This window comes from Bombus affinis, chromosome 5 (assembly GCF_024516045.1).
Source record: "Bombus affinis isolate iyBomAffi1 chromosome 5, iyBomAffi1.2, whole genome shotgun sequence".
In the NCBI taxonomy this organism is placed as follows: domain Eukaryota; kingdom Metazoa; phylum Arthropoda; class Insecta; order Hymenoptera; family Apidae; genus Bombus; species Bombus affinis.
The window spans coordinates 17,182,829-17,195,414 of record NC_066348.1 but is presented as its reverse complement, the minus strand read 5'-3'; the positions used below and the strand labels follow the sequence as shown (position 1 = coordinate 17,195,414).

Sequence of the window (12,586 nt, the reverse complement as noted above, 5' to 3'; positions counted from 1 at the left end):
GTTTCACCGACGTACCGTTCGAACGTGTTAAAACGAACTTGCAATAACGAAATGAACGAGGGAACACGAGGCAAGATATTTCATAGAAGTAAATAGGTCGCGATCGAATCCGTGCATTCTTGGCCGATCACCGTTCGATACGAGACTTTGACTCGGAGGGGGCAGTGTGCTTTGCAACCTCTTAGGGATTTCTGGTTACATGGTCGGTTTATCGATGCGTTGGGCTTGGCGAAGAATAGGGCTGGTCGGTTCTCTGTGGAACCACAAATAGATTCGGGGACGTCCGACATACGACCGTCGCTTTGTACGCGATCGGTAGGAAAGCGTGCAGCCAAATCGTGTCTCGGTCTCTCTCCTTCTATGGTTGCCGATGTGTTACTGTGGGGTGAATCGAGTCGGGGTCTCAGAGTCGCGAAGTCGAGTCGACTCGGTCGTGTGTTTCAGGCTGGTTGCCTGCTGCCGCCGTGAATCAATACCCGCATTGCGCGTGCCACCTCTCTTTCTCTTTCCTTCGTTTTCCTTCTCGCTCTCTTTACCCCTCCCAGCCCTGTTCCCTGCGTGGCCGTCTCTGTCTCGCACGATGCCATTCTCCCTTTCCACACCGCCGTCCGGCTCTCTCCGTCTCTAGCTTTTCCCTCTTCTCTCGTTTTAACCCATCTCCACGTGTTTTTCTCCCGCTTTCTCCTTACAGTCGTTCGACGTCTTTCGACCCTCTTTCGCCATCGTAGCCTTCCTTCGTTTCTCGCGCACCGCTCTGTATCTTTGCTCGGCCGTCTCCTTTCCTCCTTCGGTTACCGTCTATCTTCGTCGCTCTATATATTTTCTATCTCGATCGCGTTGTCACAGTGTCCGTTTCATCGACCCTCTCCCTTTCTGTCTACGAACGCGTTCCTTCGACTTTCTTCCTGCTTGTTCGGAGAAAACGGACGTAGCAAGAAGAAGTAGGGGTAGGAAAAAGGGGCGAGAACCGGAGACAGGCGAGCAGAGAAAGTGACGAGCATAGGATGTGTAAGGTTTGATCGGTGGTGAACGCACCGCGGAGAGGGTTGGCCGACGACACAGATCTCCGACGGTTATGCGAGTCTAGCAACTATGTTTCTTCAACTTTCACCGAGTTTCGATTCTATCATCGGTTCGAACGAATCGAACAGAAATAGTGGAAACAGAATTTGCCAAATAAACGAAGGTGATAGCAACCGTTGCCAGCTCGTACGATAAAATCCTAGAAAGATCGTAGCGCGTGTCTTACTGTTCGTCGCACTTATTTGCCGTATCTAAAATAGTAATAAGATGTTCTCCGAATAATCGTCGAATCGGAAAAAATAAGCGTCGAAACGGAAAGACCAAGGAGACGGATAGGACAAAAGCTGCTCCGACATACTCGACGCTGACTTCTCGACGTTTAACCGATATTCGTAGAGAAATCGGAGCACCTTATCGCTTTGCTCGAACGTTCAAAGATTTTCGTGGTTGCGACGAAAACAAGCGCAACGTGGCGAGGTCGGTAAACTCGAGAACCGAGGTTGCTGGTTTCGGTGGCAGGGATAGGTTGGCGCAACCTCTTCTGGGAATGATATTTTCTCATAAGACGGTGAGACCGTAACGGGTGTCCGGCTACTCGGCCGGATTTTATTTCGAAAAATAAAACGATGCTCTCTCAAACGTTGCTCCAGACCTATAAATCTGAGGGAGAAACGCGAGCTCGAAAGATACGCGGTTGACTCGTTACGATGTCCACCGAATAACGAACGAGTCGGTAAAATTATCGATTGACAATGATATACGAATAACGGAAGTATTTCGATTCGAATTTCATCGTATCAGATATTCGTGGTTATTCTAGAACGATCAGCGATTCGCGATTAATTGGAGTGCACGAGAGCCAGACAACCAGCGAGAAAACATCCGATTATCGTTCACAGCTACGTGGAGGTAGTTGGTTTTGCGGTATTAGGACGGCGTTCCTCGCGAGATGTGGAATCGGTGACTCGGCGTACGCGAAAGCAGCGAGACGACAAAGAGAGTTTTGCGAGGACGTGTAAGCATCACGTGTACCGATAAGTACGTTAACGCGAGAGAAACGGATTAATTTGCGAATGACCGATCGAAAGCGAAAGAGATGGTACGACGCGGAAACCTTATGCTTCTGTTCTCGGTATAAGGAGACGTAAATCCGTTTGACTTTGCTTCGATGCAGAGCAGCCCTTACGTTAGAAGACCAATAGATGACGAAGCTAACGGGGTTCAGATGACTTGACTTACGAAGCCCCGATCGTGCTCTCTCGGTGCAACGCACCGTTTTTCTTTCGTTGTGCCCAGCAACGAAGTCGTCGCGAATGCAGGTCATAGAATGCGTTCTACTTTTTCTCGACGTTGCTCGACGCTCGTCGCCGGGCTACGTTGGCTGTCGGTCGATTTTCACGATTTAAGACGATCGTAAGAGAACGAAGACGTTACTCGGGTTATCGGAAGGTGGACGCGAAGGCCAGCCTCGCTCTTGATCGGTGGAGCATCTTCGAGTATCCCTTCGTGTGCCTACGTCGGCCGTGGCGACTCGATCCAAAGCCTGTGAACGACGGAGAAGGCGTGAAACGATCAACGTCGGATCGATCGATGGATAGATATGGAATTAACGGAGCGCGTTTTTGTCGTGGACGATTTTAGCCAGGCTGCGCGATCGGCCGTGTTACATGCAACGCCCTCGGCCGATCTCGATTGGCGACCGACCCAGTGACGTCACCTGTACGCTTTGACAGACCGATCGAATGATTCGATTAAAATTCTCCCGGTCCAGCCCTGCCTCTGATTAACCGCAATTCGACGGAGGTTGTCTCGTTTCGCCTCTGCTTTACCTCTTTTCGTCTCTCCACGCCTCCGCGATACCCACCGAACCTACGGTTACGTTGTTTTCGTCATTCGGCTCGCGTCCTTCCCGCCCCTCAACCTCCTCATCGATGGAAATTCACACCCCTTCGACAAGAGGGAAAGCTCCGATACCGGAATAACAGGAAATTTCGTCGCGACAGAACGCGACTGCCGAAAGAGCTTTCGGTCTCGTCGACCGAGCCTTTCAACGAAAGTGGAAAATCTTATTTTTCCAAGAGACGAAACTAAAAGGACTCGATAACGCAGGCATCGCTTTACGCGACTCGTGTCGCGTGCGTGCGTACGCGCTCGAAGGTCGAAGCTGCGCCGCGCTATAAATAGCACGGTCGCGATTAATAGCTTCGAATTAACCCTTTGAGCTCGAATATAGAGTCGCAGCCGATAAACGAGGCAGCGTAGCTTCCGTACAAATTTCACGTCGAGCTTATTGCGCCGTACTTTCTTTGCTTCGAAATGATCGTGCTCGCCGTGTATCGCGGTTTTTCGCTCCGATACAAAGTCGTAAACAAGTTGCCCCGTGTTAAGGAAATTTGTACATTCATCGGGAGGATAAGAAGAACGTTTCGTCCGTTTTTCTTCCAAGGTTCGTCGATCGCTTTACCTCGATCCAAGCGATATCGGTTTTGTCTAGTGGAATAGGGTGAAAACAGTCGGACACGCGGGCGCCGTCGAGAGTAACTCGCGTCGTCGATGTCATCGTCGTTGTTGTCACGCGTCGACGAACTTTGTACAGTCCATGTTCGAAGGAAACCTATGGAAAGCCGTACTTTTGCCCATCGCAAGCTACGACCTTTCACGCGAGGATGAACTCGACCTCTCGTCGAAAACGAAGAACCAAATTCGAGCTCTGGTTCGAAGAATAAATTACGTAAGGAGACGGAAAATTTCAGGCCAAGGTTTCTTCGACTCTGATAATTTGTTCTTGATCGAGGCGCTTCCTCGAAATATTATTTCTCTTTCTTGGAAGTATTTGACGGGATACTTTGGATATTATCCAAAGTACGGAATGCAATCCGCGTTACTGACGGAATCGAGAAATAAGGACGATGAATGCGTGGATTAAAAGATCAGCTTGGTAGAAATTCGAACGACGTGTTTTAAAGAGAAATCTATTTTCGAGTTAAGCAACGTAGGAATGAGATATCGATCTAACGGCGGAGGGGGAAGGGCGAGTAAATTTTTTATCGGTCTCTGGCTAATCCAGTTTTCCCGGTATAATTTTCGTCGTAACGACGGAAAATCATCAGGTTACGCGACTCCTACGCACCTGTAGACCGGCATATCGAGGAAAGTAATGGCGTGCACGAAAGCGAATAAAGGAACGATAGAAACGCTTCTTTCATAGAGTTATCGGCAAGAAAATACGATACGAATAGAAATCGTGCAGCGTATGGATAAGAAATTAAATACGTTCGAGGGTCGTTCTTACGTCTCGCGAGAAGAATCGTTTCTCACAAAAACGGCTAAAACGACAATCTGGATTTTCGTTAACGACAGTTTCGTAATTAAGTCGTTCCACTTCGTCGTCGATCTCGGCTTTCATTGGCGGTTTCCGATGTTATCGCTCGGTTAATTTCGTTGGTCGCCAACGGCGAGAAGCAATAAGGCAGAGATATAATTTTAATTATCGCCATTTCGGGGCGTATAGCTGTTAACGACCGAAGCGGAGAAAGTCGTCGCGCAAGTTCACGATCGCAAATTTGACGAACGTTGCCAACGTGATAGACGTATCTCGTTTCGTTCTTCGCTATCTCTTCTTTCCGAACCGTATCGCTGTATTCCCGGCACGGGCTGATTCTTACTCACGGCCGTTTCGAGATCAACCAGCGAGGAGAACGTGGCCGAAACAGCGACCGATGACTTTTCTAATTGGACTTACTCGGATAGACTTTACTTGGATTAACACCGCGAAGCAATACGCTAAGAGCAATAAGCAAGAGTAATATCTCGGAAACGATAATACCGATGGTATTGATAATACCGGCGTTGTATCGTCGTCGTTGGCGTCCTACGCGACCGTCGCTGGCTATAGAACGGATTGAACGAGGCGAAAAGAGCTGTTTGCGAGCGAAGGGTGGATGTAGCGAGCGCGCTCGTCAGAGGAGAAAGGGGATGGCTGGGTAGAGGTAGTCCAGGAGAGTTCGACGTCCCACATTTTCTCCAACCCCTGCCAACACCGAGACCGCCACCTACGGCTCCTCTTCCATCTATTCCACCCGTTCGCCCTTCTCCCTCTACCCATCCCTTCTAACGGCCTGCTACGCCACCACCCCCTCTTCTCTGCCGCTCGCTTTCCCAGTCTCGACAGCGTTTCGCGATCCCATCAACGAATAAAGGTCTACCAGCACATCGGAGACACGACGACGTGGCGCGCTCGCGACGTCGCGTTTATCGTCTTCTCGGGACGAAATAGAATAGTGGAAAGGACGAAGGCGATGAACCGCGGTGGTAGGCCGCGCGAACGCGACCAACCTCGCGAAACGATATCGAAACGATATTGTTGCGAAAAGTCTATGCCTATATATATATATATATGTTGTACCAACGAGTAACGCGAGCTTCAGTGAAAATACCTTCGCTTGGAATAGTTCGCACGATAGATGGTCATTCGATATTCGATATTTGCGATTGGAAGGAAAATTTGCTACGTGCCGGGTATAAACCGAATGAGAAATAACAAAGGCGGGTCTCGATGGAATCAAGTTACTTCGGTTTACACGGTGGTTCGTTAATCGCCGTGTTTACCTAGCTTCGGGTTATTTTGGTGATCAGGAAAGAAAGTAAGTCGATATACGTGCAAACATATGCTTTCGTTTCTACCTGGTGTCGAGGAGTTGCGAAATTCCACGCCGAGATTTGCTTTGTTTAGCGGAGAAAGGAAAGAGGGAAAGAAAAAGAAAGGACAGGAACGGACGTAATGGTGCATCGAATGCATCCCCGTAGTCACGTTGTCAAAGTGCACGCGTACTTGGCATCGATTTCTTTCGCCCTCTCCGTCCTTCTCCGTCGCTTTCCTCCGTCGCTCGTCGCTTTTGTCCCTTTTCATCCCAGTTTCGCGAAAATACTCACCGATGCACTGTGTACGGACGGCTGCATAGGAAAAAACGATTTCTTCGTCTCTGGCCGGCTAGTCGGTCTCGTTCGCTCGAGTTTGTAGCACGAAAGAGCACAGAGACCGCGGTAATTAAGATAATTGGGCTAATCATTTTTGACAGAGATCGATATCGCGCGATATACTTACCGATGGCTCCGTTTCGCTTTACTCGATTCCAGCTTTCCGCTCGCTCCTCCGTTCGAAATAGCGTAGAACGTTGTCACCACCTCGTGTATTCGATTGTTCCAAGTAACCAGCGAGGATAACTGCATGGCGAATCGAAGCCGCGTTTGCCCCGTAGACGATAGCGTAGTTAACCGTTTCATTGTTCCGTACGAGCACGCGTGATCCGATCGAAACTTTCGTACTAGCGGAGCCGTAATTGCAGAATCGAGCCGTCCGCTTAACTTTATCTCGATTTGGGGCGACCCTTTCGCAATATCCCCTGCCTATTCCACTTTGCTAATTTTCAGTCGATTCTTTGCTTCCGTGAAATTTCACGATGAACTATGAAGTTTCGATCGTCTCGGAATCGATTTGCTACAAGTTTCCGAAAATTTCCCTTTTATTTCGAAGACACGATTCAATTAAATCGCGGCCAGGCAGGCCAGTTACATCGAAGGCTCTGAGAATCAATTCTACTCGAATTAATAGTAATAAGACTGCAGGGTCGGAGTCCTTCGAAACGTTCGTCCTTATCCTACTTGCGGAAACTCGATGTTTCCTACTCGAGAATTTTGATAAAATTGCCAAGTACGAATGTGCGAATAGCTTGCGAATATCGGAAACACGATACCGTGGAAGCTGTTGAAAAATGCTCGATGAATTTCGCGTGTTTTTCGTAGTTTTCGAAAAAAAAAAAAAAAAAAAAAAACAGGCGAGTACACGCGTACGGCGCGGAATGGCAAGCTAGCGGAATTCAATATGGGTTATGGTGTTTATAGGCTAGCCGGCAGTCCGTTGGGAAGCGGCAGCAGGTTCGAACCTGGGCAAGCAGCCATTAGCAATCGATACTCGCGTAAACATCGGACCGCTGCGCTCCAAGACGAACCAATTAATTTGCCACTTAATTAGCGTCCCGGTCGGAACTGCGCATTCGCGTAAATGTTTGCACGCGATTCCCCTTTCATCCTTAAAAATCATTATCGTTATCACCGCGTCGTTCGACGTTTATTTCGGAACGCGAATTGCGCGTCGAGACCGATTTCAGATTCTCGAGGTCAACTTGGTTTCGATCCACGGCCTCTGCTACCCTCGAAAGCACGAAAAAGCACGAATCGCAAATTAATATGGAAATGGAGGACGATCGTGGTAAAAAGTTCGATGCTACGAGGCGATGTCCGTACGTGGAACAGCAAACGGGCTTGCGACGAGACATCACGGGCGAGATCGACAACTTTCCTCTCCGTCGCGTAGGATACATCGCATCCGGTGGCTGACTCCGAACGAGGACGAGCGTATTTTATAGCACGGACCGGGTTAAAGAATGTCCAAGGGGTTCGTTGCCGATCGTCACGCTCTTGATACGCTTAAGCTGTTCCACCATCGATACAGTTAGAAAAATCGTTTCCTTAACGAAGAAAATTACGTGGAAACGAGATCGTAACGCTGTCTAACGATGTCTACCAATAGAAATATCGCGAGTTTCGCTCGATAAAGCGGTGATTCCAATTTGAAACGAAGGGATAATATCACGAGCGATCGGTGTCGTTGGACCGGTTCCTCGGCGGGTTTCTGCAGCGGATTTCCAGCTGATGTGTCAGCGAGGACGCGGATAGAAGAACGAAGACGACAACGCTGCTTTGTGTGGCAGAGAGAAAGAGAGACGCAGAGAGAGAGAGAGAGAGAGAGAGAGAGAGAGGGGTAGTAGACGATATCGCAACTAGAAAAAGTACGGCGATGAAGACCGTGGCGAATGTCCCGGCGTTCGACCTGCAGGTGCAGAAAACTTGACCGAGTTTTCGAGGTACACGCGGTGCAGGGCGACCCAGATTTCAGCCCGTCGCTCCCTCTCCGTCGCTCGCTTCGCCGTTTCCCCTTGTTAGCAGCCTTTGCGTATGAAAACTCCCATGCCCGCGTCGAGTGCGTGTCACGACCCTCCCATAACCTATAAACCCCGTATACCGTGACCATCGAGGCTGAATTTATCTCGGCGCGCTCGTTCCCTTGTAACTCGAGCCTTGCGCTTTAATCGTATTCGCATATTTTTTTATATTTTTCTATATATATATATATAGATAGATAGGTAGATATTATCCATAGACGGGTCGGTTTCTAAACGTTTCGAAGAACGCTGTACGGCGCAATAGATGGAAAACCAGTTTTAACGAGATTTTTCGAACGAATCCAGGGTCTGACGCAGTTTGAAATTTGTTACTCTCTTGGCTTCTCGTTCAAAGTCCGTTTTTCGCTAGTGTTTTTGCGCTTATAAATAGAACGTATTTATATCGCGTTTAGCGTACGGCAGAAAAACAGATCGATGAGCGACGACGGTCCGTCGGTTTCCCTCAGATATCACTGGCACTGATAACATCGATCGTCGTTCAACTGACGTCACGTGTACGCTGAAAACGTGTAAATCAGCCGGCCGATCGTATTTTATCCCTTTCGGAACCTGTTCTCCGTGGATTCTCCGTGTCCGATGGACTCTGAAAATCTGCTCCCAAATAGATAGTCGCGCACGACTTCCTGCCAAGTAAATAGAGCACAGAAATTGCCGCGTGTAAAAATTGTACGAGCAAAGTTTGCCACGTACGTACGTTGGAAAGACAGGGAATAGGCAGAAAGAGAAGAAGAGGCGTTTTAAGCCTCTTGGACTTTACGCGCTCGTAAGCCGCGAGAAATTCGATTAAGCGTTTCTTCGAAGCGATCGCGCGCTAAATGTCTTTCCGCCAGTGGAAGATGCTACGAGTTTTCTTCGACGCGCTATCTGCCACGCGTCGGCTTTCATTTTCGCACGTATATAGAACGTAGAACCGGCTGTCGCGTTGAAAACTTTCGGACGGTCGATCGAGTTTCGATCGGACGCTCGCGAAACGTAAAAGTAACCAACGTCGTTTTATTTGCTTCTACGCAAATTTTTATCAACGTCCGCTTTAAACTATCGAAGCGTCGGTCGAATCGGTTTCAGTCACAGATCCGAATGGAAAACCTATAAATGGCCAATTTATCGGGCTTAATATCCAGCGTTTCGTCGAATCAAAAATGGAAGTTATTGGAGGAAAAATCAATCGGTGAAACAACGTGGAATCAATCGCGGTGCTTCTCGATCGGCTAATCGTTAATCATAAATACGAGGAACGATCGTTGGTTGGTTCTGGAACAACCGCTAGTTTTACGAAGAAACGCGAGATTTCTGGCAAGTTGGCATGGACGATCGGTCTTTCGTATTCCTAGAAGCAATACGTTGCAAGGACGGTGTTTCCGCGAAAATCTAATGGGCTGTTCTAATATCTCTGGAACGAGAATGTCATGCGACGGAACTGCGTGGGCGGGCAGTGCAGAAGCGATTACGATGCGTCACCGAAAACCCACGGGCGTCGTATTTTATATTACAGATTTATTTCGAGGTTAGCGACGACGTTGCAGAATCGTTGCGCTACGTTTTTCTTGGTAGAGCCGCGTCACCGACGATACGACGATGGAACCGCAATCGGCCCGAGGTCTGCCAGCGAACGACCAAGTTACGAGCGTCCCGAGTAGACGATCCGTCTGGCTATGTACTCGAAGGGATTATACATTTTCCTCGAGAGCAAAGATCGAACGTTTCACTGGCGTAGTCGAAGCCTGTGTATCCGATCGAATATCCTAGCGAGCGTTTTACCCGCTTCGGTTCAAATTCCACGAATTTCCAATCATCACCGTAGATCAACTCGGCACGCGCGCTCCGAGTCTAAATAATTCATTTTCAGAACGGATTTTACACGATCGTTTGGATACGCGTTCGACGACCGCTAGACGATAGGAACGATAGCATCGCAGTGTCGAAAATATGGCAGTCCGATCGTGCATCGTAAATGGTCGATCGTCCGCGTAAATGTTGGTTGGAACGAGGCGAGTTTCTCGAATTCCACGAGCAATGGGCGAGGACGAGAAAAGATTCAGGTGGTTTTTAGTACCTGTCGCGCATCGATCCCCATCTAGCAGTCGACCGGTAGCCGAACTTGGGCAAGTTTAATCGATGGCGTCGCGACGCGAATTCGGCCAGGAACGAGGAAAGAGAAATAATAAAGCGCGCGGAACAAAAGAGAGAGGAGAGGAGCAGACATATTGATTTTATCGCGTTCGCGTTCGCGTGCACCGGATAGTATCGTCTCGGTCGGCGAGCAAGTCGCGCGTATCGCGAACGATAGTTTGCTAAACGACCCAAATAAAAGCGGCGAGAGAAGAGTATGCCGGCGTGGTCGACTGGCTCGACTTGGCTCGGTCAAATCGTACAAATTTTGCAAAACGGTACGCACGAACGAGCATCCACGGTTTCGTACGCTGGCGGCCGAAGCGACCAGCGAGTTAGCAGTTACGCTGCTAGCGTAACATCGCCGAACGTTTTCGTTCGAGATGATAAAACAACGATCAATGCCAGGAATTGAACGTCGGACGAACGATGCGCAAGAGCCGAAAACGCTTGGAGTAGTAGAGGCGTACAAGTCGATAACCGGGACGATCACCTGCATTCGAACGAGAAACGGAGACGACGACAAACTCCGGTTCGATCTGGCGCCGCTTATCGGTCGCGGTGGTCGAATCTTTGAGACGCGTTACGAGAGTCGGTTATCCTCTCGAGGTTCGTTCGAGGAATCGAAAAGGACGACTCGCTAATCTCGTGGAACGTACCGCGCGAACGGTCCAACACTATGCGTTCGCACGGAACGTACATAGCTAGTAACGTAGCGTAAGGTAACGCGATCGGTCAAAAGGAAGGAGGAAACGGAAACGGGAGGAGGAGAGGATCGGCGAGGGCGAGAGGGAGGGAGGGTGAGAGCGAACGAACGCGCGCAAGCAGGAGAAAATCGTCGAGTAGATGGAAGGGAGAAAGAAAGGAAGAGAGAAACGGGGGAGGGAAGGGAAGCAGCGGGAGAATCGGAGGGTCGTACGTATCGCATCAGGGTGTATGCACCGAAGAGGGGTAGGCCGCGGCGGGGGTCACGGAGTGCGCTGACCTACTGTTCCACATTCGTCGTACAGAGCAGCCTTTCCGAACTTCGTAGCGGAGCGAACCCAGAAACCCAGAACTCTGCCTGCCCCTGCACCCTTCAGCTTCGCTATCCCTCGACCGCTAACCCTCTCTCGTTCCTTCCTACGAACCCGTCTCTCTTTTACTTCCTCTTTCTCGCTTCCTCTCCCTCCCCGCCGCTACCGCTGTACCCTAGCTTCCATACAGTCTCGCGGATTTAAAGCCGAATCCTTTATACCGTGGAATCGCGCGAAACGGCGCAGCCATCCGAGCGCATCGCATCGCGACGCTATGACTTTCTTTTTCTTTTCTCTTGCTTTTTTTTCTCTCCCCCTAAATAAACGAGCACACACAGAGGCACACGCACTCCAGCGAGCATCCAAGCCGTGCGTTTGTTTCTTCCGCCTAAAGACCTGTCGACTCTGTCCGTCCGAGATTACGTGGACGATGGACGACCGACCGTTTATCGGAAAATAAGGACTTTACGGCGTTCCGAGATTCATCGATGAGCCGTTGATTGCGTTCGTTCTCGCGCCGCGTTGGTAATCCGGTTCGATTTCGGCCACCGGCCGGAAGCTACTTTGTATCCGATAGATAACCCGATATATGGCGCACCGAGAACCTTGATCGATCAGAACCGACTAAAAGAATATACGCGATTTCGAGTGGTCGCGAGTATATAACCTGTTTCGCACGAAACTTATATACCCGTAGAACGCGTTACACGCGACCAACGAGTCTCCGAAGGAAATGGTATAGTGAAGGAGACGAGTCGGTTGATCGAGAAACGGGAGAGGAGGTTTCTTTTAGCAACCGTCCGTTCGTTACCTGATTTCGTTCGCAAGGGCAATTAACGATATTGGCGCTATGGGATCGTTGAATCAGTCGAAGCAGCTGATGTTTTCCTCGTAGCCGACGGCATGTTAAATAATCATTGTGGGACGGTGCTCCGTGATCTTGAGGCGCCAAATGCGAATCACGATTACCGGTATTGGCAAAGATGGTTTTCTATGAATTATTCGACAGGCGGAAAGGGTGGACGGGGCGCCGGGATTGCATGGAACGTTCATGCACCCCGAAAGCTCGTCTCCCTTCCCTGCGTTTGCAAGCGCAGTGGCGCATGTCTGTTGACGGTGCCGGCAGTATCGGTTCGACGTACACCTACGAGAGCGAAAGCTCACTTACGGTCACGAATTCTTACGCACACCGGCGATCCAGCCGTGCGTTCTAACACCTGATCGCAAGAACAGCCAAACGTCTTTTCTTACGCGTCCATTGCTTTCGAAAATGAGTCACCACCGAACATTCTTCTTCGATTAGTCGTCTTGCTCGAGTCGGCTATTTCAAAAATTTGCTGTCTTGGTAAATGGAAAAGTCGTACAAAAAGGCCATCTTTCTTACAAGAAACCGTATCGGGGCTTTGGAGAGTCGTT

General features: G+C 49.5%; 1 protein-coding gene across 20 annotated transcripts in view; it reads left to right on the top strand.

The window, feature by feature from the left end:
* The window catches only part of LOC126916767 (voltage-dependent calcium channel type A subunit alpha-1), a 99,281-nt gene that overhangs the window by 27,342 nt on the left and 59,353 nt on the right, over positions 1 to 12,586 (top strand). The gene's annotated exons all lie outside the window — the stretch shown is intronic.